Source organism: Oryctolagus cuniculus, chromosome 9 (assembly GCF_964237555.1).
Source record: "Oryctolagus cuniculus chromosome 9, mOryCun1.1, whole genome shotgun sequence".
Classification (NCBI taxonomy): Eukaryota; Metazoa; Chordata; class Mammalia; order Lagomorpha; family Leporidae; genus Oryctolagus; species Oryctolagus cuniculus.
In genome coordinates, this window is record NC_091440.1 from 129005229 (window position 1) to 129032673 (window position 27445).

General features: G+C 41.1%; 1 long non-coding RNA gene across 1 annotated transcript in view; it reads left to right on the plus strand.

Moving 5' to 3' along the window:
- Positions 1 to 19148, plus strand: part of LOC103348950 (uncharacterized) — a 77903-nt gene extending 58755 nt beyond the window's left edge. Inside the window, exon 4 of the long non-coding RNA XR_011379072.1 lies at positions 19106 to 19148. This is a non-coding gene — a long non-coding RNA (uncharacterized lncRNA). The remainder of the gene's footprint in view (positions 1 to 19105) is intronic.
- Positions 19149 to 27445: the final 8297 nt, after the last annotated feature.

Sequence of the window (27445 nt, forward strand, 5' to 3'; positions counted from 1 at the left end):
GGTTGTGTGCATAACATCGCTTTAGCCTTGCAGAGGGTGTGGCCTTGTCCCTCACAGATCGTATTCTCCCTGGAAAGGACAATCTGACAGGTGAAACATAACTCAGTATCGAATTGAGTTCTAAACATGTTGTGTAGACAGACAAACATGTGAAGAATTCAGAGGAGGGAGAGAGTGGCAGACTGGTTGGAATGCCTCAGTAATAGGTGAGCTTGGGACTCCCGGTGAAGAACAGTCTTAAGATTTTGAGAGGTTGAATTGGACCGTGAACTCAAAATTTCCCTCCTCAGTTATCTAAGTGATGACTTGAGATATGATATACACAATTATAGAGTAAACCTAAAAGTGATAGACATCTCCATATTGTCATTGTCATCTCTCATAATCCTATAAAATATTTGCTTTATCAAAAAATAGCATATATATTCCTGAAAAGGATGATGAAAAACCCCAAAAATAGGGTAAGGGAGAAATTTGGGGATTTGATTTACAACAGATTTATTGTCTCTTTGAAAGTAATCTATGAGCTAGATTTTTGTATCTCAACCATAGCATAAAAAAATGGTTCAATTTCAAACCATATTGATTTATATAATATTTTAGCATTTCTTTATAGCACATTTGATTTATTATTTATTATAAAAAATAGGAAATAAAAATATAAAAACATTGAAGCAGGAGTGGATGCTTGGCCTAGTGGTTAAGATACCCCCTGACATGCCCACGTCCCATATCAGAGTGCCTTGCTATGAGTCCTGGTTCTGCTGTCAATTCAAGTTTCCTTCTGATGTGCGCCCTGGGAGGCAACAGATGACAAGGGCTCCAGTAGTTGAATCCCTGCCTCCATATGGAAGAACTTTGTTTGTTTGTGATTCTGGGCTTTGCCTGGCGCAGCCCTGGCAGTTGTGGGTGTTTGGGTGAGTGAACTGACGGGTGAGAGCTCCCTCTATTGGTCTGGCTCTTTTTCTCTCTCAAATAAAAAAATTGAAACAAAATTTAAAATATAAATATTTATTTTAGACCCAGAGATAAATATCAAATGCATGGAAATTATACCTATACTTACAAATATGTTCCATATACATGTTCACATACATAGATACTCATGTCTATCTACATATGGAAAGCTATGTAAAATAGATGAAAGATAGTATATGAGGTTACTTCAAAAAATTTGTGGAAAATAGAATTAAAAATAAGTTCTGGGGCCCGTGCTGTGGTTAGCAAGCTAAGTGTCCGCTTGAGGCACTGGCATCCTATTTGGGCCCAGTTTGTATCTCACTGATCCTCTTCTGATCCAGCTCTCTGCTTGTGGCCTGGGAAAGCAATGGATAACCCAAGTGCTTGGGCCCCTGCACCTGCATGGGAGACCCGGAAGAAGCTCCTGGCTCCTGGCTCCTGGCTCCTGGCTTTAGATAGGCCCAGCTCTGGCAAATAAAATCATTATAAATTTTTATAAAAATGAAAGGTAAGTTCATTTTTGAAATTCATGCATATAAGAAGTCTTCAAAACCCTCATGGGAAAATGTGATGAAAAAGCTACATGATTTTAAAATGTTTTGCACTTAAATAAAGATATCTTTTAATTCCACTTTCCATGAATTTTTAAAGTACCCTCAAATAGATGTATATTTGGTGTACAACTACATGTATTTATAAAAATGGAATTGTAGAATTATGCTACAATTAAATTTGACATTATTTATTTTAATATACTTTTATTTTTTATCCATTTTTATCTTTCACACTGCCTTTCAAGTATACATAGAAAGAGAGAGAGAGAAATGTCGCTCCCCCTCTTCGTGGAGGAACGACACAGGACCCTGTGCTGTTCTTTTGTCTGCTTGGCCCTCCCCGGGTTTGCTGCTGGTTCTTCCCAGGTTGGCTACCGACCCTTCCACCTCCGTGGAAGGGCGGTTCCCCCCTGCCACTTTCCCCACTTCCGCGGGGGAGCGGCACACCGCCAGCCGGCTCTCTTGGGGGCTGCACAGGTGTTCCTTCAGATAGATGTTCCCTGTGCATGTTGTCTCTCTCCTCCTTTATAGTCCTCTTCCACCAATCCCAACTCGGCTACCCACATGCCGAGTACGCTGCTCTCCTCCAATCAGGAGCAGGTCCTACAGTTTATTGGTTGAACTGGAGGCAGCTGTGTAGAAGTTGTTACTCCCTTCTCAGCGCCACATTGTGGGAGAGCAGATGCATAGAATAAGTCTTAATTCCAGTAACAGTCTAGTCCGAGTTGCTCCCCACAGAGAAAGAGAGAGAGAGCTCTTCAGCCGAGGCTTGGCCAGGCTGAAACCAGGAACCAGGAGCTCCATCCTGGCCTCCCATGTGGGAACAGGGCCGTCTTCTGCTGCTTTCCCAGGTGCATTAGCAGGGAGCTGGATTGGAAGTGGAGCAGCTGGGACTTGAACTCGTGCTCTGATGTGGGATGTTGGCATCCCTAGTGCAGTTCAACATGCTGCTCTATGCTGTGGCCACTGTCACTGAATTTTTGTATTGCTTCTTCCATAGATTTGACAAGTGTTTATTTTTAAAAGAATGATTGGAATGATCGAACCACAGCGAGGTTCTTTTTAATAAACATTTTATTTGCTTATTTGACTGACAAGAGGGATACCGATAGAGAGACAGAGAGAGAGAGAGAGTAGAAGAGAGCACTCCCATCCACTGGTTCACTTCCCAAATGCCCACACTGGTCAGGACTAGTCAGAGGCTGAAGCTGTGAACTGGGAACACAATTCAGGTCTCCAGAGTGGGTAACAGAAGACAGAAACCCAGGTCCTGGATCCTTACTGCTCCTTCCTGGGACTACACTGGCGACCCTAATGCTGCAGTCAGGAGCTGGAGTAGAGAATGAAACCCAGGTACCCTGAGATGGGATGTGGGCATCTTAACCGCTGAGCTAAATGCTTACTTTTCCCACAACTGAGTTCTCAAAATGAAAATCATCCAAGAGGAGAAAGCATTATTGCTGTTATTTTTTATACTAACAGATGTTGCTGCCATAGAGCAACCTATTAACCATGTTTCCCAAATTATGACCTATTTATTTCTTAACTGTGTTTTATAGTTAAAACAAAGGAAAACAATCCCCAAGCTGTGAGTCAGGATATTTTATTTTCAGTGTATTTTAGAGGACGTAATAGTTCTTTATCTTTTATTTCTGCGTATGGAGAGAGAAAAACTCCTTTTGGAAGTCAGTGATTGCCACTGTGCCTCTTTGGGCACTTAAAGTACTCTGGTTACACCTGTGCCACAGTTACATGCGGGGACCTCTGAGTGTTTTTATTGTCGTTAGGTTCCACATGTGCCAGAGAGCGAGTGCATGCTCTCAACTCCAGGTGCACATTAAAAACAACTGGGAAACTTAACCAGCCTGCTTTTTAAGAATAAAAATATTTAATCTTGATTACTGTTTTTATAACTTTTTTTTTATTTATTTTTTGACAGGCAGAGTGGACAGTGAGAGAGAGAGACAGAGAGAAAGGTCTTCCTTTTGCCGTTGGTTCACCCCCCAAATGGCTGCTACGGCCGGCGCACTGCGCTGATCCGAAGGCAGGAGCCAGGTGCTTCTCCTGGTCTCCCATGGGGTGCGGGGCCCAAGGACCTGGGCCATCCTTCACTGCCTTCCCTGGCCACAGCAGAGAGCTGGCCTGGAAGAGGGGCAACCGGGACAGAATCCGGGACTGGAACCTGGTGTGCTGGCGCCACAGGCGGAGGATTAGCCTAGTGAGCCGCGGCGCCGGCTTAAGTTCTATTTGTTTTTAGAAGTGGAAATAGAGATGCCTTTCGATTTTTCCTTCTGTGTTAAGAGGGGAAACAGAGTAATATGATGTTTTCCTTTGCAATGGAAGTAGTAAATCCAGAGTGCACTGTTCAGAAAGGCAATGCAGGTAGAAAACAGAAAAGTCCCATGGGGCAGAAACAAAGTGACGTGACCTGTGTCAGACCGGTTAGAAAGATGACGGGTGTGTTTAGCCTTTGGGGTTGAAATCATGATGACAATCATGTTTTTATCTTCTGAATATAATTTTGATTCATAGCTGCATGATTTCAATGTTAATCTGCAATGACCACTAATTTTACTTGTATGGTAATACACTAACTGCTTATCTTTGGGGGTTTTATTACAGGATTGTAGAGTTGGAAAGGACCTCTCAAGTCATAGAATTTAAAACCTTTTTCCAATTTTAAAAATTTTGTTAAAGCACACAGAAAATAAAATTTACCATCTTGGGGCCAGCGCTGCAGCGTAGCGGGTGAAGCCGTGGCCTGCAGTGCCGGCATCCCATATGGACGCCGGTTCAAGTCCTGACTGCTCCACTTCTGATCCAGCTCTCTGCTGTGGCCTGGGAAAGCAGTAGAAGATGGCCCAACTCCTTGGGCCTTCACACCCATGTGGGAGACCAGGAAGAAGCTTCTGGCTTTAGATCGATGCAGCTCTGGCTGCTGGGGCCATCTGGGGAGAGAACTAGCAGATGAAAGACCTCTCTCTTTCTCTCTCTCTGCCTCTACCTCTCTGTAACTCTGCCTTTCAAATAAATGAATAAATCTTAAAAAAGTACCATCTTGACCATTTTTATCTCATTATATTTTTGAATCTCTGATGTGATACCCACTGCAAGTGGTGTGCAGCTTTTGCATATAAACTTCTGGCAACAGGGAAGTCACCATCTTCCATTTAAGTCTGCACAGCTCTGCTTGTTAGAACATTCTCCCTTTGCTTCATACAAGTGAGAGGTTCTGTAACTCCCACCCCATATTCTTTTAAAATATTTTATTTGTTATTTTTGGTAGGACATCTTTTAAATTTGCACTGTATTCAAAAGCTTCTTGGCATCCCTAAATAAACAGTTCTACAAATGAAAACTAAAAAAAAAAAAGCAGGAAAATAGGTAAGAGCTATATACAATAATTAAAGGAAAAATGTTCAACTTCACTCATATAACATTTTAAAACTCACAAAATCATTCAAACTATAGTAGTATATATTTCCTGTCAATTTGTTTGACAAAGATTTAAAACAAAATTTCAAAAACACTGTATTTGCAGCAAAACTTATAAACTCAGGCATTTCTTTTATTTTTCTTTTTTATTTAATTATTATTTTCAGAGTTACAGAGAGGTAGAGGCAGAGAGAGAGAGAGAGAGAGAGAGGTCTTCTATATGCTGGTTCACTCCCCAGATGGCCACAATGGCTGTAACTGGGCTGATACAAAGCCAGGAGCCAGGAGCTTCTTCTGGGTCTTCTATGTGGGTGCAGGGGCCCAAGGACTTGAGCCATCTTCTGCTGCTTTCCCAGGCTATAGCAGAGCTGGATCGGAAGTGGAGCAGCCAGCATTTGAACCGGTGCCCATGTGGGATGCCAGTACTACAGGCAGTGGCTTTACTTGATATGTCACAGCGCTGGCCCCTTCATTTTATTTTTAAATTTTAACTGCCACGTGTAAGGGGAATGTGGTATTTATCTTTCTGTGTCTGGCTTATTTCACTCAACATAATGTCCTCCAGTTCCAACTATTTTGTTAAAATGATAGAATTTCATTCTTTTCCATAACTATGTAACATTCCATTTTATATATGCCATATTTTCCTTTCATCTGATGATGGACACCTTTGTGGATTCCATATCTTGACTATCACAGGTCATTAACACTATAGTAGTATATCATTATTAACTGTTAGCTTGACAAAGGTATAAAACAAAGTTTTATGACACTATGTAGCAATACTGATACACACAGACATTTCTTTCTTTTCTTTTTTTTTGTTTGCTTTTTAAATTTTAGCTTCTACATATAAGGGAGAACATGTGGTATTTGTCTTTCTGGGTCTGCTTATTTCACTCAACATGATATTCTCCAGTTGTGTCCATTTTGCTGCAAATGGTATAATTATAATGAAATTATAATTATAAATTTTTATAGCTGAATAATATTCCATTGTGTGTATATACCACCTTTTCTTTATCCATTCATCTGATGATGGACAGCATAGCTGATTCCAAATTTTGGATGTAAATATGGTGGAGCAGTAATCTCTTTGATACAGTGTGTCTGTATCTTTTGGTTATATAGCCACTAGAAGGATTGTTGAATCATATGACAAGTCTATTTCTAATTTTTTAAGAAATCTCCACCCTGTCCCCGTACCCCCCTCAGTGGCTGCACTAATTTACATTCCTACCAACAGTGTATAATTGTTCCCCTTTGCCCACATCTTGCCAGCATTTGTTACTCTCTGTTGTCTGGATTTTAGCCATTCTGATGAGTGACGTGATATCTCATTGTGGTTTTGATTTGCAGTTTCCTGATGCTAGTGATGTTGAGCATTTTTTTTCATATATTTGTTAGCCCTTTGCAGTTCTTCTTTTGAGAACTGTCTATTGAGATAATCTGCCCATTTCTTCATTGGATTGGTATATTTTGTTGTTGAGTTTAAGTTTCTGATATATTTGGGATGTTAATCCTTTGTCAAATAGGTGATTTGCAAATATTTTTTCCCATCCTATTGGATGTCTCTTCACTCTGTTGATCATTTCCTTCTCTGTGCAAAAGCTTCTGAGTTTGATATCATCTCATTTGTTTAGTTTGGCTTTTGTTGCCTGTGCTCTTGGAGTCTTGTCCCAGAAGTTGTCCCATATACCGATGTCTTGGAGTGTTTTCCCACATTTTCTTTCAGCAGCTTCATAATCTCAGGTCTTAAATTGAGATTTTTGATCCATCTTGAGTTGATTTTTGTATGTCTGAGAGGTGTAGATCTGTTTTCATTCTTCTACATGTATACATCTGTTAGGTGGGAAGTCAGTTATGAGCTTATGCGTGTGTGACATAAAGGCCTAAAGAGAAGACATCTATGTCCAGCATATGCATCTGCATCTCAAAGTCATCCTGACAATGTTTCAGGGGCAGCCCGGTATTCACATCCTGCCCTGCCCCCTTCTACCTGATAACCTGCCAGGTGGAGGTCCCCGCCCCTTCTGCCTGACAAATATTCCACAATCTCCCAGATGCAGCCCAGTATCTGCATTTCAAACACCCTGCTCCGGATCCCCATTCTCTAGGGGGTCCTGCTCACCCTTCCTCTGAACCCAGGATGGCACCAGCTAGGCTTCCTCCTGTCTGATACCTTCAAGGGAAAACTCAGATAGGAGCTTCTTAATATTTACAGCCATAAAATCCTTTGTTTCAGGAGGAGATGTGTGAAGACAAAGACCCATCTCCTTAAACACCCCCCCCCCCCCCGCCTCAACCGGACTGCGCGCTCAGCCCTCTGCCTCTCTGCTGAGCTGCCCCCCTGGTCTGACTAGGTGTAATCTCTCCACTCAACCATGAAACCTTCACACACACACACACACACACACACACACACACCCCGCCCAGTCTCTCAGGCTCTGTCTGGAGAGGTGCCCATCCATCCTTATGGATGTCCCTTCCCTAATAAACCTTGCTATTTTACCTCCCACTACTCTGTCTCACGCCTGAATTCTTTCTTGCACGAAGACAAGAACCCTGCAATTTCTCTGGTAACACATCCAGTTTCACCAGCATCATTTGTTGAAGAGATTAATGTTATTTCACTGTGTGATCTGAGTACCTTTGTCAGAAATCAATTGGCTGTATGTACATGGATTAATTTCTGGGCTCTCTGTTCTGTTCCGTTGATCTATGTTTAGGTATTTTGCCAGTACCAAGCTGCTTAATTACTATAGAAGTGCTTTGAAATCAGTGCCTTGAATTGTGATGCCTCCAGCTTGTTTTTTCTTGCTTAGGGTCACTTTGGTTATTTGGGGTCTTTTGTGATTTCATATGAATTTTAGGATTGTTTTATTCTAATTCTATAGAGAATAATACTGGTAGTTTGATAAGGGTTGTTTTGAATCTATCAATTGCTTTAAATAGTATAGACATTTTAATGATATTGGTTCTTCTGATCCGTGAGCAAGGAATATCTTTCCATTTTTTGTATCTTTCATGATTTCTTTCATCAGTGTTTGATAATTTTCACTGTAGAAATTTTTCACTTCTTTGGTTAAATTTATTTCTAAATACTCGATTTTTTTGTGGCTATGGTGAATGGAATTTCTTTCTTCTCTTTCTATGAGTGCATCATTTGCATAAAAAGCTACTCTTTTTTGTATGTTTATGTTGGATACTGCAACTTTACTGAATTGGTTTATCAACTTTAACAGCTTTTTGGTAGAGTGTTTAGGTTTTCTCCTACAACATGATTTCATCTGCAAACATGGATAATTTGACATCCTCTTTTCTAATTTGAGTGTCCTTTATTTCTTTTTCCTCCCTAATTGCTCTTGCCAAAACTTCCAGGACTGTATTGAATCAGAGTGTTGAAAGTGGACATCCTTGTCTTGTTCTGTAACTGAGGGGAAGTGCCTTCACATTTTCCCCTTTCAGTATGATATTCACTGTTGGTTTGTGATATATAGCCTTTACAATTTTGCGGAATGTTCCTTCTATACCTAATTTGTGGAGTGTTTTTATCAGGAAGGGGTATTGAATTTTGTCAAGTGCTTTCTCTGCACTTATTGAGATGACCATATGGTTTTTGTTCTTCATTCTATTGATCTGATTTATAACATTTATTGATTTGCAGATGTTGAACCACCCTTGTCTTTCTGGGATACATCTCACTGGATTGTGATATATGATATTTTTGATGTGGTTTTGGATTTTATTCATTAGTATTTTGTTAAGAATGTTTGCATTTATGTTCATTAAGGATATAGGTCTGTAGTTTTCTTTTTGTGTCGTGTCTTTGGTTTTGGTATTAAAGTAATTATGGCCTCATAAAGAGTTTTGTAGAATTCCATCTTGTTTAATATTTTGGAATAATTAGATCCAATTGTAAGAACATAATGGTAGTCCCTTCCTCCCTCCCTCCCTCACTCCATCTCTCTCCCTCTCACCTTTCTTCTTTTTTTTTAGTTTTTGAAATAACACATTTTAAATTTATATTACAATAAAAAAGCTTAATACTTTGCCAAATAAGAATGTAAATAAGTATAAAGTAAAAATACTTTAGTTTAGTGGGACTATAGACAATGGCTCTAAAGAGTAATTGAATGATAAAATGACCATTTCACCCATACACAGTACATTTTAAAGTAATATTAGATTAAAACTAGAGTAGTGTACCTTTCTTAACCGTCAGTTTGATAAAGGTATAAAGCAAAGTTTTACAAAACTATATTTGTGGCAGTACTGATACACACAGACTTTTCTTTCTTTCTTTCTTTTCTTTCTTTCTTTCTTTCTTTCTTTCTTTCTTTCTCTCTCTCTCTCTCTTTCTCTCTTTCTTTCTCTTTATCTCTCTTTCTCTCTTTCTTTCTCTTTCTCTCTTTCTTTCTTTTTAAATTTTAGCTCCATGTCTGAGGGAGAACATGCAGTATTTGTCTTTCTGAGTCTGTCTCATTTCACTCAACACGATGTCTTCCAGTTGCATCCATTTTACTGCAAATCGTATAATTTCATTCTTTTTAATAGCTGAATAATATTACATTGTATATGTATATTACATTTTCTTTATTCAACTGATGATGGATACCTTGGTTAATTCAAAATTGTGGCTATTGTGGACAGTGCTGCTATAAACATGGTGGTGCAGGTATCTCTTTGATACAGTATTTTCATGTCTTTTGGGTATAAAGCAGTAGTGAGACTGCAGGATCATATGACTACCCTATTTTTAGTTTTTTTTTTTTTTATTTATTTATTTATTTATTTTTTTTTGACAGGCAGAGTGGACAGTGAGAGAGAGAGACAGAGAGAGAAAGGTCTTCCTTTGCCGTTGGTTCACCCTCCAATGGCCGCCGCTGCAGCCGGCGCACCGCGCTGATCCGATGGCAGGAGCCAGGATCCAGGTGCTTTTTCCTGGTCTCCCATGGGGTGCAGGGCCCAAGCACCTGGGCCATCCTCCACTGCACTCCCTGGCCATAGCAGAGAGCTGGCCTGGAAGAGGGGCAACCGGGACAGAATCCGGCGCCCCGACCGGGACTAGAACCCGGTGTGCCGGCGCCGCAAGGTCGGAGGATTAGCCTATTGAGCCACGGCGCCGGCTCCCTATTTTTAGTTTTTAAAGAAATCTCCTTATTGTCTTCCTTAGTGGCTCCGTTAATTTACATTTCCACCAGCAGTGTATAAAAATTTCTCATTCTCCAAGCCCTCTCCAGCATTTGTTGCTCTCTGTCTTTTGGGTGATAACCATTCTGACATAGGTGAGGTGATAACTCATTGTATGTGTGTGTTTTAAGTAGAAAATGTCATTCTTTTATTGGGTGCTCTTACACAGAAGCATCATATTTTCAGTTATTATGTTAATAAAATTTAGCTTATTTTAAAATGAAAACATTAAAAATAAAGGCTGTTGGTTACCATAATCCCTTCTTTTCTAAAATCAAATTTACTTTAAAAATAATTTATTTTTTGTTGATATAAAGAAAACAGATTTCGTGAAGTTCATAGATATAATTCTAAGAATGTACTGATATTTCCTTGTCTTCTTTCCTCCTCTTTCTGCATTTTCGTGATGGTTAGTGATGTTGAACACTTTTTCATATACTTGTTGGCCTCATCTCTGTATTCTCTGTGACTATCTGAAGGAAAAAAAATTGTAGAGGCAATTGCTCCAAGTAATAAAAACAAATTAGTGATTCTTTCTGTGTAGATGAAAAGCATAAATATAATAAAATGACAAGAGTATAATTCAATTTAGTAAATAATGAGTGCTTTATGAAGTACAGAAATGCAAAAATAGGAAAGTGGGAGCAGACTGTAGGCCTGATACTCGAATTTCCATCATCAGTGTATTTCTTAATGCCTAGAGAAAGATGCAAAAAGCACTTTATCAAAATTTCAAATAATTATAAATTTGAGTGTGAGCTAGGGATTCTGGCAAAGAGATTCACAGTGCTTAGATATCTCATTCTGATGATTCCCTAAGATGAAGGGGAAATGTGTACCCTACATGAGTAACATTGTGCCCTAAATGCACTCACCACACGTGTGTGCCTTTGTACACTCAGCTCCTACATATACTTAACCACACATGTGCCCCTACATACACCTACCACTTACAATCCGTATGTGTTTTCACCACCTCCATTCCCTTTGTACACTCACCACATGGATGCCCTGGGTACACTACCACAAATGTGCCTCTACACATATTCCCCACACATGTGTCCTATGAACACTAACCACACATGTGCCCTATGTACTCTTTTTTTTTTTTTTTTTTTGACAGGCAGAGTGGATAGTGAGAGAGAGAGAGACAGAGAGAAAGGTCTTCCTTTTTGCCATTGGTTCACCCTCCAATGGCCGCCACGGGTGGTGCGCTGCGGCCGGCGCACCGCGCTGATCTGAAGGCAGGAGCCAAGTGCTTCTCCTGGTCTCCCATGGGGTGCAGGGGCCAAGCACTTGGGCCATCCTCCACTGCCTTCCCGGGCCACAGCAGAGAGCTGGCCTGGAAGAAGGGCAACCGGGACAGAATCCGGTGCCCCGACCGGGACTAGAACCCGGTGTGCCGGCGCCACTAGGTGGAGGATTAGCCTAGTGAGCCGCGGCGCAGATCCCTATGTACTCTTACCACATGTATCCCCTGTGTACATTTACCACATGTGTACACCCTGTGTTGCTCACTCACTCACATGTGTGTCCCTACATATATTTTACCAAAACATCTTATCACATTATGGACCAAATTGAAAAGGTAACAAAAAACATCTCAACAATAAAAAAATGGCTATCTGTAAATCTCTGCTTTGTGCAGTGGGTCTGCATGTGATATTTTTGTCCCTACAAACCCAGTGGGATAAGGGTGATGGCCTTGGTAATCCCCGAACTGGACCCCTCAGGCTGCTTATAAATGACTATTTCATTGCACCACAGGGCTGGGTAATAAAATATAAATGTTGTCTTTATTTAAAAATTTCGTATTTTATTTATCATGATTTTTTACCTTGATTAAAAAAAAATTGTGTGAAAATTTATCTTGACTCCTGAAAGTTATGTTGCTGCTTAGACTTTGTGCTTGATAGGGGTGCCTCTTTTGCCTTCTCCTAATTCCGGTCCTGGCATAATTCAATGAATAACAATTCCTTAAACATTAGTAAGTCAGAATTAATGAAAGACAGTGAACATAATGCAAGTTACTTGGAATAAAATGAATCTGAAAAGCAACTTTATGCACTCAGGTTTGGGATTTCTAGTTGGCATCAATTCGTGTGAAAAGGAGTTGTGAGCTTCAGCTCACTGTAGCCTCACCATGTTGCTCTGGGGTTGCTCATGCAGTTTTGGCCAAGAAATTTCAATGGCCAACTGAACAGACCATTGGCAAGCTTGTAGGTTCTGCATTTAAGACTAGGGTTTGGTTGATGGGCATGTAGGTTGATTCCAGGTCTTTGCTATTGTAACTTGAGCTACAGTAAGCATGGAGGTGCAGATAGCTCTTTTGCTTACTGATTTAATTTCCCTTTGGTAAATTCCCAGGAGTGAGCTGGCTGGGTCATTTGGTAGGTCTGTATTCAGGTTTCTGAGATATCTCCATGCTGTCTTCCACAGTGGCTGGACCAGTTTACATTCCCACCAACAGTGGATTAGGGTACCTTTTCCCCCACATCCTCACCAGCATTTGTTGTTTGTTGATTTCTGTATGAGGGCCATTCTAACTGTGTGAGATGAAACCTCATTGTGGTTTTGATTTGCGTTTCCCTGATGGCTAGTGATCATGAACACTTTTACATGTGTCTGTTGGTCATTTGGATTTCCTCTTTTGAAAAATGTCTATTTAAGTCCTGGGTTGTTTGTTTTGTTGTTGTGGGGTTTCTTGATCTTTTGTAGATTCTGGTTATTAATTGTTTATCAGTTGCATAGTTTGAAAATAATTTCTCCCATTTTGTCAGTTGTCTCTTCACTTTACTGACTGTTTCTTTTGCCATAAAGAAACTTCTCAATTTGAAATAATCCCATTGGTTAATTTTGGCTTTAACTGCCTGTGCCTCTGGGGTTGTTTCCAAGAACTCTTTGCCTGTGCCAGTGTCTTGCATGGTTTCCTCAGTGTTCTCTAGTAATTTGATGGCATTGGGTCATATATTTAGATCTTTAACCCATGTTGAGTAGATATTTGTGTAGAGTAAAAGGTAGGGGTCTTGCTTCATATTTCTACATGTGGAAATCCCGTCTTCCCAGCACCATTTGTTGAAGAGACTGTCCTTGCTCCAGAGATAGCTTTTAGATAAAATGTAAGTTGGTTGTAAATTTTTGGATTGATTTCTGGTGTTTCTATTCTGTTCCATTGGTCTAAACATCTGTTTTTGTACCAGTACCAGGCTGTTTTTATTATAACCACCATGTAGTTGGTCTTAAAGTCTGGTATTGTGATGCCTCTGGCTTTGTTTTTGTTGTGTAAGATTGCTTTAGCTATTTGAGGTCTCCTGTGCCTCCATATGCATTTCAACATCATTTTTTTTTCTAGATCTGGGAAGGATGTCTTTTGTATTTTGATTGGTGTCACATTGAATGTGTAAATTGCTTTTGGAATATTTGACATTTTGATGATATTGAATCTTCCAATCCTTGAACATGGGATTTTTTCTATTTTTCTGTATCTTATTCTACTTTTTCTTTTAATGTTTTGTAATTCTCATTGTAGAGATCTTTGATATACTTGGTTAAATTTATTCCAAAGTTTTTGATTGTTTTTGTAGGTATTGTGAATGGATTGATCTTAGAAGTTCTTTCTCAGCCATGGCATTGTCTGTGTATATAAAGGCTGTTGGCTTTTGCATATTGACTTTATATCCTGCTACTTTCCAAACCTTTCTAAGTAGTGTCTTAATGGAGTCTTTTGGATGCCCTATATATAGAATCATGTCATCTGTAAATAGGGATAGTTTGACTTCCTTCTTCCCGATTTGTATCCCTTTGATGTCTTTTTCTTGTCTGATGGCTCTGGCTAAAACTTCCAGGACTATGGTGAATAGCAATGGTGGGAGTGGGCATCCCTGTCTGGTACCAGATCTCAGTGGGAATACTTCCAAATTTTCCACATTCAATATGACACTGGCTATGGGTTTGTCATAAATTGTCTTGATTGTGTTGAGGCATGTTACTTCTAAACCAATTTGCTTAGAGTTTTCATCATGAAAGGGTATTGTATTTTATCAAATGCTTTCTCTGCATTTATTGAGATAATCATATAGTTCTTGTTCAGTTTGTTAATGTGATGTATCACATTGATTGATTTGCAAATGTTGAATCTTCCCTGCATGCCAGGGATAAATCCCACTTGGTCTGGGTGGATCATCTTTATGATGTGTTGTTGGGTACTGTTGGCTAGAATTTTGCTGAGTGTATTTGTGTCTATGTTCATCAGTAAATTGGTCTGTAATTCTCTTTCTTTGCTGCATATTTTTCAGGTTTAGGAATTAAGGTGATTTTAGCTTTGTAGAAAGAATTTGGGAGGATTCCCTTTCAATTGTTTTGAATAACTTGAGAAGAATTGGAGTTAGTTCTTCTTTAAATATCTGGTAGAATTCAGCAGTGAAGCCATCTGGTCCTGTGCTTTTCTTTGTTGGGGGGGCCTTTATTACTGATTCAATTTTTGACTTCGTTATGGGTCTGTTTAGGTTTTCTATGTCTTCATGGCTCAATTTAGGTAAGTTGTATGTGTCCAGGAATCTTTCCATTTCTGCTAAGTTTCCTAGTCAGTTGGCATACAGCTTTTTGTAGTAATTTCTGATGATTCTTTTTACTTCTGTGGTATCTGTTGTTATATTTCCTTTTCCTTTTTCTTTTATTTTAAAGCTTTGTTTTATTTATTTGAAAGGCAGAGTTACAGAGAGAGGTAGAGACAGAGAGAGAGGTCTTCCATTGACTGGTTTGCTCTCCAGTTGTCCACAATGGCTGGAACTGTGCCGATCTGAAGCCGAAAGCCAGGAATCTCTTCTGGGTCTCCCACACAGGTGCAGGGCCCCAAGGACTCGGGCTGTCCTCTACTGCTTTTCCAGGCCATAGCAGAGAACTGGATCGGCAGAGGAGCATCTGGGGCTAGAACTGGTACCCATATTGGATTCCAGAGCTTCAGGCCAGGGCTTTAACCACTGCACCACTGTGCCGGCCCCTACATTTCATTTTTCATCTCTAATATTATTGATTTCTCCTTTTTTTGGTTAGTTGGGCCAATGATGTGTCAATTTTGTTTATATTTCCAAACAACCAGCTCTTCATTTTGCTGAAATTTTTTTATTGTTTTTCTGTATTCTGTTGATTTCTTCTACAATTTTAATTATTTCTTTTTTCCTATTAGTTTTGGGTTTGGTTTGCTGTTGTTTTTCTAGATCCTTGAGATGCATTGATAGCTCATTTATTTGGTACTTAATTTCTTGATATAGGCCAACCTAAATGCCCATCAACTGAAGACTGGATAAAGAAATTATGGGATAGGTACACTATAGAATGCTACACAGCAGTAAAAAAAAAATGAAATCTAGTTATATACAACAAAATGGATGAATCTGGAAAACATCATACTTAGTGAAATAAGCCAGTCCCAAAGGGACAAATACCAAATTTTCTTCCTGATCTGTGAGAACTAATGGAACACCTAAAATGAAATCTGTAGAAGTGAAATTGATACTTTGAGAAGGAATGACTTGAGCTGCCCTTGTCTTGACTGTCAAGAAAAGTTTTGTTTTCTTTGTTTTTTTTTTTCTTTTTCTTCATACTATTTGTTGAACTCTTTACTTAACACAGAGTTAATAATATGTGTATAAAGTCAATTGAAGTCAATTAAAATAGAGGGAGGAGGAAGTCTGTAACTGTAAAGCTGTATATTTCTGCATACGTTCCTATGGACTTACTTCTAAGGGTAAGTTTAAAAACTTGTGATGGGACTCTAAATCTCATTAATCTGGGTGGTAAAAATGCCATCTTAATTGTTAAAGTAATCACAATTAGTGTTAAAGTGAACATATTGATAGGATTAAGTGTTAAAAAGATCATATAATAGGATCAAGTGCCCAGCAGTCATAATAGATAGAATTAAAAAGGAGAGTATGTCCAACATGGGAAGCAGTCCACACAGAGACTCATAGAATGACAGTCACTTTCAGTAGCACTCTGACCTCAGAATCAGCCCTTAAGGCTTCCTGTCTGGCTGAAAGGCCCATGAGAGCATCTCAGGCCTGGAAATCCAAGACACTGTGGTAAAAAATGTTCTACATGAGGGTCTCTGAGTGAGAACCCAGTCGAAAGAAGTGACCATCAAAGAAGAATGTACTTTTCTCTAAAGGGAGAAGAGAATTTTCACTTTGCTATGTCCTTGTCTAAATATTGATGGCTTTGTGGACTCAAAAGGCTTCCATAGCCTAGGCAGCTCATTTCAAGAGCCTCAGGTTGTCAGTGATGTCATACATAAGAATATTAATTGTTAAGTTAACAACAAGAGTTACAGTGCACTAACTCCCCATGCAGGTCCTCTGTCATTAATGATTTGTATTGAGAGTTAACCATAAAGCCAGTTCTCAAACAGTTTGTGTATGTGTGTGTCTATGTGTGTGTGTTTAAATTGTTGAAATCTTTACTCAGTATAGAGTTGATCTTCTGGGTACAAAGTTAATTGAAAATGCATCTTAATGGAGAATGGGACTGGGAATGGGAGAGGGAAGAGGAGGAGGGGTGGGAGTGTGGGTGGGACGGTGGGTATGGTTGGAAGAATCATTGTATTCCTAAAGTTGTACTTATGAAATTTTGTATTCCTTAACAAGTGAAAAAAAGTAGAGTTCAACTAAATAGAGTATCTTTAGGGCACTCAGATAATACAGTTTGAAAATCCTGCCATACAAAGAATCATGGAAGGAAAAGGTAAGAATTCATTTTGGGAAGAGAAGGTCAGAAGTGTTGGGGACAAGCTAGCTCTTTGTGAATATAACAGTTCTCAGCTCTGGCTGCGCGTTGGAATCTTGTGGAGATCTTTAAGGACTTTCAGTGCCCAAACCCCATCCCAGACAGGCACAAAATTTGCTGGTAAGTTCTAGGCATCAATAGTTAAGCTTAGACAGCTCCATTGTGCACCCATTTAGAGAACCACTGATTTAAAAGACTGTCATGGGCATCCCCACTCTCCACTCCTTGCAACACCCTTTCCACCATCATTCAACCAAAACCTGTGTTTTTAATTGAACTTTAATTTGAGAAGCTGGGAGGGGAGAGGGGTTCAGGACAGTCTTCAAACTAGTTATGAACTAAAGCAACCAAAACTTAGTTTCATTCCATTTTCTAAAGACAGCAATCTTGGGCCTTGGACTTCTTAGAAATGATCCCCCAGCTGGATTTTGTGGTTCATCCTGTCTTCTGTACTACTTTGTTATTGCTCTGTTTTCCCAAGGGCCTCTATCCTACAGCCTGGCTGCTTTGGCTCTCAGAAGTCAGTTCTGCATTTCCTCCCCTGCTTCTGTTCGAACAAGTGAGGGAGCAGGCTGCAGTCTGTGCCGTGGGAGATGCTGGGCTTCTGAGGCTGGGGGTCTGTGTGCAATGTGTCAGGATTCTCAGGGCAAGTTACAAGAGGTGGACAGTGGTAGGGTTAGGGCTGTCTTAGGGGTGAGTGAGTATTGTGGTATAAATGACCACCCACCTTTGCCTTTTTCTTTTCTGTTTGGAAGGCTTTGGCCTGAGTCTTTGAGGGCTTTTGAGGTCTGGACACAAACAGTGGAAATGACGCTCTAGGTTGGGGAAACTAAGTAAAAACCCAAAGGAAAAATGATCCTGCTATGGAGTGGGGTTGGAAAGGCCCACAGAAAAGCAACCCTGCAGGATCAGAGGTCGGGAGTCAAATGGGTTGGAGTTTACCTGGATGTTCACAGGAAGATTTTTCTTCAGTTTTTCCTAATTCCTGATGTTTGCCAGCTACTTATAAACATAAATGCAAGTCTGAATGTCTTCTATTATTCTAGAAGTGACCTTATATATATGGAAAATTAATGATATATGTTCCTTTTTCACTTTGAGTAAAATCCTATTCCTTTCTCCATTTCTACTTAATTTCAAATTTGATGTTTACAGGCCTGCTTTTTGCTTGTAATTGAGAACATGTACAAAAATACTGTGAAGAATTCTGTGGATATTCAATAGATTAGATTGTTCTGGTCTCTGTTCATATATAGCTTTATTCTCAGAAATGTAACTTGAATAATGTGATCTTCGAAGAGTCTTAGGCTTTTGCAAATTGTGGCTAAGTTCTGTGAGAGCAGTCTTAAAATGAAAAATATGGCTTTATTGTCTTTATAGTTCTTGCCCTAGTGATTATGTACTTGACTTCCGTGTTCCTAAGAAGTTTGAGTACTACTAGTAGAATTACTCTGTAAAACTAAACAAGGATTGCTAGTACTTTTATCTTCTACATGCTTGAAGAAGAAATGAACCATATCACTAGTATATTTCTTGTTTTCACTAAAAAATAAAAATAAATGAAAAGTTAAAAAAAGACTGTCAAGGAATAGAAAGATTAGCTGTATTTTGTCATGTTTGATGGAATAGAGCTAGGCCCCAGATGTGGAAACTTTCGGAGGATTATTTTGGTTTACCATAAAAGGGCATTTGATCCTGCATAAAAAAATATCTTGGGGAAAGGAGATCTCCATCACTGTTGTAGTTCAAATAGAGTTGAGTATTGTGTTGGAGACCTAGATATCTCTGGTATTCTTTTCATTTTAATGATTCCATTTAATTTTTTTGGCAATGCACTTTAGAATGGGCATCCTTTAGTTTACTTTGAACTCAGAGGTCCATGTACTGACTGACTCTTTGCTTACTTTGATCTTAAGGTTCATTTACTGACCAACCTACCCATTTCTGCTCTCCTACTCAATTAAGATGGATTAAAGCTAGAATAATTACATTTGCAATGAGCACTATTAGTCTGAACAGATTACCGTCATTATAATCTAATTGCATAGGTGCAAATGACTTTGCGTAAATGAGCATCTGACAGACCATTTCCAGTCATTCTTTGTGCAGAGTACCAATCGCAGTATTTTAGGTGGAATTTCAGTTTTAGGCTTTAACTTTGATTATGTTCTTCTTGGCAGGGAAAGGGCAAGCCGCAATTTCACCACCTGGAGAGGTGCAGGTGAGAGGGCGGGGTCAGTAGCGGGAACTGACATTTGTCTATTTAAAACAAGCATACATCTGCCTTCTTTATTTGAGAAAAATGATGGATGATGAATACACCCATCGGGTCCTCAAATAATAAAAAGCTCCATGATCCAGAAGCATTAAATACTTAAGCGATGCCATTTGATGAGATTAAGCCCTTCCAGTATTGACATCTCTGTCCATCTACATTTCTTTTTTTCTTTCTTTTAGAAAGATTTATTTTTTGAAAAGTAGAGTAACAGAGGGACAGAAAGACAGAAACCTTGCTGCTGATTTACCCCCCAAATGCCTGTAATAGGTTGGACCAGGCTGAAGCCAGGAACCCAGAACTCCAGATGGGTCTACCACATGGGTGGCTTGGAGCCAGGTCCGTGGGCCATCATCTGCTGCCTTCCCAGAAGTATGGAAGCTGGATCAGAAGTGGAGGAACTGGGACTTGAACTGACACTCTGATATATGATGAAGGTACCCCAGTGTATGGCTTAACCCACTGTGCTACAATGCATACCCTACATTTATTTTTAAGTACTCTCTTTGATAGAATTGCAATAAAGAATTGTAAATGCTAAACTGTGCAACAACATGAACAGCTGAGTGTAAATTAAATTCATTACTACTGCTTCAAAAACCATTCATTTATTAAAAAAGTAGTTACCGGGTGCCTCTTTTGGGCTGGGCACTATGTGTGGTGATTGGTCTGCCTTCTAAACCAGGTAGATAAAGTTTTTCTCACCATGAAGCTTGGAGGATAGATGATTAAAAACTTCAACATGTAAGCACATAAAGTAATTTCAGGCATGGATGTGTGGTATAAAAGTAATGTTGGGCAACGGGATAGAAAGTAGGAGGGCAAAGGCCATCTGATTTAAAAGGTAGAAAGACCTGAGGAAGTCACATTCAGCAAGACTTGAAATAGTGAGGTGGGGAAAAGTACAGTGTCTGAGAACAGGGCCCCTGGTAGTGGTCCCTGCCTCCTGGTACTTATGCCTTTGTGTAGTTACTCCCACGTGTCAGCATTGGTCTCTGACCAGTAGAATATAGGCGAAGCAATGGCACACAAATTCTGCGCTTAGGACATTAACACATTGCTGCTTCCGTCTTGATCTGAAACGTCCTCTGGGAGAAGTCAGCTGCCATATCATGAGGACCCTCAAAGCGGTGCTACAGGGCAAGCCACATGGCAGGGAGCTGAGGCCTCCTGCCAACAGCCGATTCCAGCTTGCCAGCCATGTGGCTGAGCCGTCTTGCAAGTGGACCCTCCAGCTCCTCAAGCCTTCGGTTGATGGCAGCCCTGTCTGACACTTACTGCACTGTTGCAGGATACTCGGAGCCAGGCCGCCCAGCTAAGCCTGCTCTGCAATGCTGGCCTACAGGGACTGTGCAATATGTGAATTATGAAGTTTCAGGGGTAACTCATTATGTAGTAATGCATTTGTCTAACTCATACAAGGAGAATTACATGTGCAAAATCTCTTAGGTAGGAACAAGTTTGGCATTTCTGAGGAATGGCAACAAAGCTAATATGGCAGCAGATTTATGGGAATGGGGAGAAAGAGGATAGATTTCTGTTTGTGACATGTTTTTATAAAATGATAGACAATAATGCAAATTTTGTAAGTACTCAGTATCTATTTTACATGAGTTAGTTCATCTTCTTCAGTTTTGTAACTTTGAGTAAATCATGTGTTTAACACATCTTTATTTGAAACAGAGTATACAGAACAGAGTATAATTTTTATATTTTGCTTGTGGTCAGGTTCCTGACCTTTCCAGTGGTTATGTAAAATATTTTTTGTAAAATAGAATAAAGTTGTTTTTTAAACATCATTAAACATCACAAAGTAACTTAAATCCAAATGTTAATATTATGTTGAGTAGAAATAGATATCTAAAACATCAGGCTTTGTAGTGATGCTTGATCCCCAGCAGTGATAAGATACAGATGGAATCTTTGAGGATGAAATAAAAACATAGAAAGTTATCTTTTTTTTTAAGAAAGAAAGAGGGGGCCGGCACTGTGGTGTAGTGGGTAAAGCCACTGCCTGCAGGGCTGGCATCCCATATGGGTACTAGTTTGAATCCCGGCTATTCCACTTCCAATTCAGCTCTCTGCTATGGCCTGGGAGAGCACTGGAGGATGGCCCAGGTCCTTGGGCTCCTGCACCCACGTGGGAGACATGGAAGAAGCTCCTGGCTCCTGGCTTTGGATCAGCGCAGCTCTGGCCGTTGTGGCCATCTGGGGAGTGAACCAGTGGATAGAAGACCTCTCTCTCTCTCTCTCTCTCTCTCTCTCTCTCTCTCTCTGCCTCTGCCTCTCTGTTAACACTGCCTTCAAATAAATAGATAGATCTTTTTTTAAAAAAAGAATTTTTGTTTTTCCTGATTAATAATTAAACCAATGGATCAATATTAAAATAGATTTTACATAAAACCAATTTCTAGGGAAAATAAGTATAATTAGAAGATTAACTTTCATGTTTACACCTAATAATCAGTCATTTCCTGGGCTTTATCACCCAGGGAAGAAGACTAATGCCTTAAAGCATGACTTTTTTGGCTGCTTTTACATCCGTGAGGAACCCAGTCCTGTTTATTTTTTATTTTTTATTTATTTTTTGACAGGCGGAATTAGACTGTGAGAGAGAGAGAAACAGAGAGAAAGGTCTTCCTTTTTCCGTCGGTTCACCCCGCAAGTGGCCACTATAGCCGGTGCGTTGCGGCCGGCGCGCTGCGCCCATCTGAAACCAAGAGCCAGGTGCTTCTCCTGGTCTCCCATGGGGTGCAGGGCCCAAGCACTTGGGCCATCCTCCACTGCACTCCCGGGCCACAGCAGAGGGCTGGCCTGGAAGAGGGGCAACCGGGACAGAACCAGTGCCCTGACCGGGACTAGAACCCGGTGTGCCGGTGCCGCAGGTGGAGGATTAGCCTAGTGAGTCCTGGTGCCGGCCACCAGTCCTGTTTTATCTTTTTTTTTTTTTTTTTTTTTTTTTGACAGGCAGAGTGGACAGTGAGAGAGAGAGACAGAGAGAAAGGTCTTCCTTTGCCGTTGGTTCACCCTCCAATGGCCGCCGCGGCCAGCGCGCTGCGGCCGGCGCACCGCGCTGATCCGATGGCAGGAGCCAGGAGCCAGGTGCTTTTCCTGGTCTCCCATGGGGTGCAGGGCCCAAGCACCTGGGCCATCCTCCACTGTACTCCCTGGCCACAGCAGAGAGCTGGCCTGGAAGAGGGGCAACCGGGACAGAATCCGGCGCCCCTACCGGGACTAGAACCTGGTGTGCCGGCGCCGCTAGGCGGAGGATTAGCCTAGTGAGCCGCGGCGCCGGCCCACCAGTCCTGTTTTAAATGACTCACCAAGACGGTGAGGGCTTCTCTCCAGGGCCTCTGCGTCATGCTTTCCAGGAAGGCGTCCCCGAGGACCACCCCTGTATCCTGGCTCCATCTCCATCTCTTACTCCAGCTCAGGTGGAGATGGTCTTGTTGTGAACCCCGTAGGCAGCTCAGCAGGTGACCCCCACAGCGCGTTCAGTTCCCCAAGTACAGATGATCCATAAGAGTAAAAAACCCAAAGGCGAGGCTGCTGATGTGCCTCCCAGGGGTAATGAATGACACCAAATATTCTTAATGTTTCAGCCAAGGTTGCCAGCTAATGTCAAGAATTCTGTACTTGCACAGAAGGCCTGCTATTGTTACAGTCTCAGGCCTTCAGCGTAGCTAAAACCACTCCTTTTCATGTCTAGAGAGGAATTTAGTGAAAACTCTCTGTAAAATATTTCTAGATTTATTCTGACAATGCCCTCAAGCTAGAAGTCAGACATAGGTCCAAGGAACGGTGGCCTTGATGACAATTGGGGTGATCTACTCATCTGCATTCAGAATCATTGCTCTAAACAAAATTGCCACTTGAGTCCCTTTTTTTCTTAGGAAAAACTATTTTTTAGGAGGCGTTTCCTAATCCTTATAGAAAACACACATTGCTATCAATCCTACATGTTTTGATACCAGGGAGTCCCTGTGGTCAAATCTGTTTTTAAAATCTTACTAAGAATTTATTTATCTTTTCCAGTATGTTGACTTTTTTTTTTTTTTTCCTAATGCAACAAAGCAGGGTGGCTTGAAGTTTAAAATTTTCTCACAGGTCATAGCATGCCCGAGTGGTTATAGGTTATCTTGCTTGGTTGCTTCGGAGAAGGGACTGTTCCCTTGAGAGAAACAAGTTATAGAGAGTGGTCTGCTCATCCGGCTGTAACTGGCAGATTTCTGACTTCTGTAATTCTTTGCTTGCTTGCTTGCTTGCTTGATAACGGCCAAGCCACCAACTTGTAGTTTCTGCCTTTAAAAATGCCCTACAACTGCAACTTGGGGCTGCCTTCTCCGGATTTGCCATGTGAGAGGGCAGTCTCCACCTGCCTAATAAAAACTAATTTGACCTCAAAAGTCTTGCTGTGTTTTTAATCTGTGTGCCCCACAAGAAGCTCACAGAGGACAACAGCACCAATCTGTCCTATAGCTATTTTATTCATCTTTGCCAGGCACTGACAGTTAAAAAATGAGCTCACTTGAGAATGCTTTTGATGAAGTAGTAAAAATGATTAATGATTAATTTCACTAAGCCTCAACTTTTGAGTATTTTTCGTGTGCTGTGTGACAGCGGAGGATGGACAAAGCCCTTCTTCTGATGGATCATGTAGGACGATGATCTGCTGAGAGAAAGTTCTTGTGCCAGTGTTTGCTTTGTGAGCCGAACTAACCTCTTTCTCATGGAACATATTTACTGGAAAAAATGGTAGGAAAACTATGGTTATTCAAATGTAGTTGCTTTACAGACATTTTTACAAAATTAATAATGTGAGCTTGTTACTTCAAGTGTTTGTTGCCAGTGATAAAATTTGAGCTTTCAGATTTTACAAATTTTAAACATTTTGTACCATAAGCTTGGCCATTTCCCAAAACTTGAAGATTTTAATGAGGAGATGATTATGTTAACAGAAGTGTGGCAGAAGCAAGACCCACATCCAGGCTTCTGGCTTCCAGTTGTGCTTACTGTTCTTCCTCTATGTGTTTTCCTGTAGAACAAATGAAATTTGAACGCCTTAGCACAGTGCCAACAATCTCAGATATAATGCAATTCTCATGTCTTGCTTTACTTGATTCCCCTATTAAACCACTCATTCACCACAAGTTTGATCGTTGTGTGGTATTTGTAGGAAAAGGAAGTTGATATTTGAACTCGAGTCTCAATACCATGCAATACACTCATATTGGTCGTATTGGGTGAGGAGTAAAAGCTGATAGAGGGATACACAGAGGAAATGAGTCAGCAGTGTCTATTAGCAGAAAATCAAATAGGAACCTGGAGAGCAAATGTGCCTGTATATTTGAGTTAGAGAGGCAGAAGATCAACTGTGAATTTTGGAGGTCTGCAGGAATGAAAAGAAATAACAAGTCCTAAGTGTAGGTAAAGATTGATCTGACCATGATCCTGTTATCAGGAGAGATTTGGAAACCAGGAATCAGAGAGGTAATTTGTCAATAATGTAAATAGAGAGTTTGGGACAAGGTACTTGTTTAACGGTGCTGTAGTGCTTAGCACTGTATAGAGCGGAATTGAACTACTGTTTCTGACAGTGAACTTCATTTGCTTCTTGTTTAGCCAGGAAGGGATCCCTAAATTTTATAGGCAATAAATTTAAGTAAATTAGATGATTAGAAAAATCAACAAAGCAAATTTGTAATTGTTGAAGTGTGTGTGTGTGGGGGGGGGGCAGATTTGAGCCAGGGATTAAGGTCATGGGTGAATTATTTTAGATACAAAGAGGTACATAGTAGGGAAGGTAAGAATGTAGATTTGAGTATCAGTTTACAATCGGAGGAGACACAGGGAGGATAAGAATACCATTACACAGTTTGACTGAAGTTAATACAGCTAGTCAAGTAGAAAAGGGCAAACAAGCAACAGAGTGCTAATCAGCAGGTATAGGTCATGTTTGTCAAGGAAGTTGGTAATTAGTGTGAAATAACTGGGAGAATACTGGAAATTTGGGTTCAACTGTAAGACAAAGATAAGTCTTCCAAAAATTGGAGGGCCACTTAGGAATTTCAGTGATTGAAGACCAGGAGTACAGATCAAAGCCTCAGTTATCAAACAAGACTTAGTGACAGACTGCTACCTAAGGTCAGAATAGGATTCGTCCCAAGACTGACTTGGTGCTGTGCTTTTTACAATGGTTTTTTATCTACCTCTGTTCCAGGGCCAAGATTAGGTCCAGAGACTGGTATGGGGCTCAGGGTCAAGATGATTCCTCCTTTGTCCTGTTTAATGGAATAGGCCCCAAATATGCAAGCTTCCCTGAGGATTAGTTTGGCTTAATTTAAAAAGCACATTTGAATTCATATTTCAAAAAAAGTCTGTTGGGAATTGGAAACTTGGCACAAGAAAATGCTGGTTCTCTGGCTGTGTAGTAAATGCTGGGGGTGTAATAAAGTCACTCGCAGGGCTGTGAATGGGGTGTCACGTGGGGTGAAAAATTCAAGGAGACACTCCTTTCTAGGCCTGATGTGCACGCACATGATCTGAGCCTCCTGGAATGTGGGTCCTAGACACCTCTCCTGCCTTTCCCCATCCCACCCCGTCCTCTGTCTCTGACATCGCCGTCTTGCGTCTTCTGCAAGCATCCATGATACTCAGCAGGTTAACTTGTTATCTTGCGACTAGCGAGAGATCTCAGACCCTGACAGATGGTCAGACTGTTCCTGACAGTCGGGGCAGTCAGGGTGGGCTGGGGATGAGGACCTATCGTTCACGATGAAGAGGAATGGAGGCTTTCTGGGTTGGTTAACAGGGTTTGAAGGAAGTTCATGGGAATCGGAGTCCAACATTGAAGAGAATTGTGTGGCAAGCTGGCCTCTTCCCTGTTATTGCTGTTAACAGGAGGAATCTGCAAGGTGCTTGTTGGCCAAGTACCCGGAAGTAGCTCCAAAGACTGTTGAAAGTGTGTTCTGTTGGCTCTCTCTGTGGGTGCGGAAACTCTCTGTCACTCTGCTGGTTAGCCTCAAGGAAACCCACTGTAACAGCCAGTGCGAGGCCTTGTGCTGGGTGTGCAGAAGTCCCCAGTCCCTTTCAGGTAACGTTTGAAGAAGTACCCTCCACTGGGTCTGCAGATGTGTGGGTGTACATGTGATTCTTGTGACGTATTCTGTAATCACTCAGCATCTCAGAGGGAGCTGAAAGAGAAATCTGTGACTGCTATAGGCAGCAACGAGGTGGATTGTTAGGACTTTGGTTCCTTGGGAGAGGAGAGGCCAGGCTGCTCAACGCTTGCGAAGGGAGAATGGCAACAGCTAGCTGGTTTTCAGTTTATCTTCCCGACCTAAGAACCATCTGGAGGTGATGATAAATATCTCAGCTGTTTTCTGTGATGGCTGCTATCAGGGAGCTTTAGCTTCTTGCAGCCAGGGGGAACATCCACGAGCCAGACAGATTCCCATGGGAAGCCACCAGGGAAGCATCGGCTTGTGTTTGGGCTCTTCCCGTCCCCAAGTGTGTTTATCATGCTGAACAGGGGAGCTGCTGGAAAGTGGGAGTGAAATAAATCCTCGCGATCAAGCCCCCCAGCTGGGCAACTCCTATAGCTCGTGTCCTGAAACCGGCACAAAAAGTGAGAGATCTTACTCAGGCAAAGGCAGAGACCCCTTGGAGTAAGGTATATTCCTTAAAATTGCTGCTGTTACTGTGAAGCCTGAGTGATCCAAAAACCATAAACCCCATGACCCCAGCCAGTAGTCATGGCTTCTGAGACAAGGAAGGGGTCCCTAAAGCTGAAATAGATGGGGTCAGTTGTAGATGCCCCCTGTGCAGTGCTTTGGGTCAAGCAGAAGCACCGAAGTTCTTTTGGAAGAGCCACAAACCCTGCTGTGCCACTCAAAACTGAAAGTAAAAGTGCCTTGTTTCCTGGCATAGAGACATCCATTCCCCTTGTGTCCATTAATTCCTTTCTCCTCTTTTACCTGACCTTCGCTGTGTGGGGCTGGGATCTCCATGTCCACCATCAGGATCAAAGACCATTTGAAGCCATCCAGATATGCTGAGGAACTGGGAAAGAGAGGGCCTTAAACTTGGATGGCTCTGAGGGATGGTGAAGTCCAAGTAAATGCCCTGCCCATTATGCAGGACGAGGGGCTGCTGGATTCCGTGGAAGCAGTTTGCACAAGGTTCATAGTAGGGAATGGAAACAGCATAACCTTTGATCCGGATCCTGTGGGCCAGTTTAATGCAT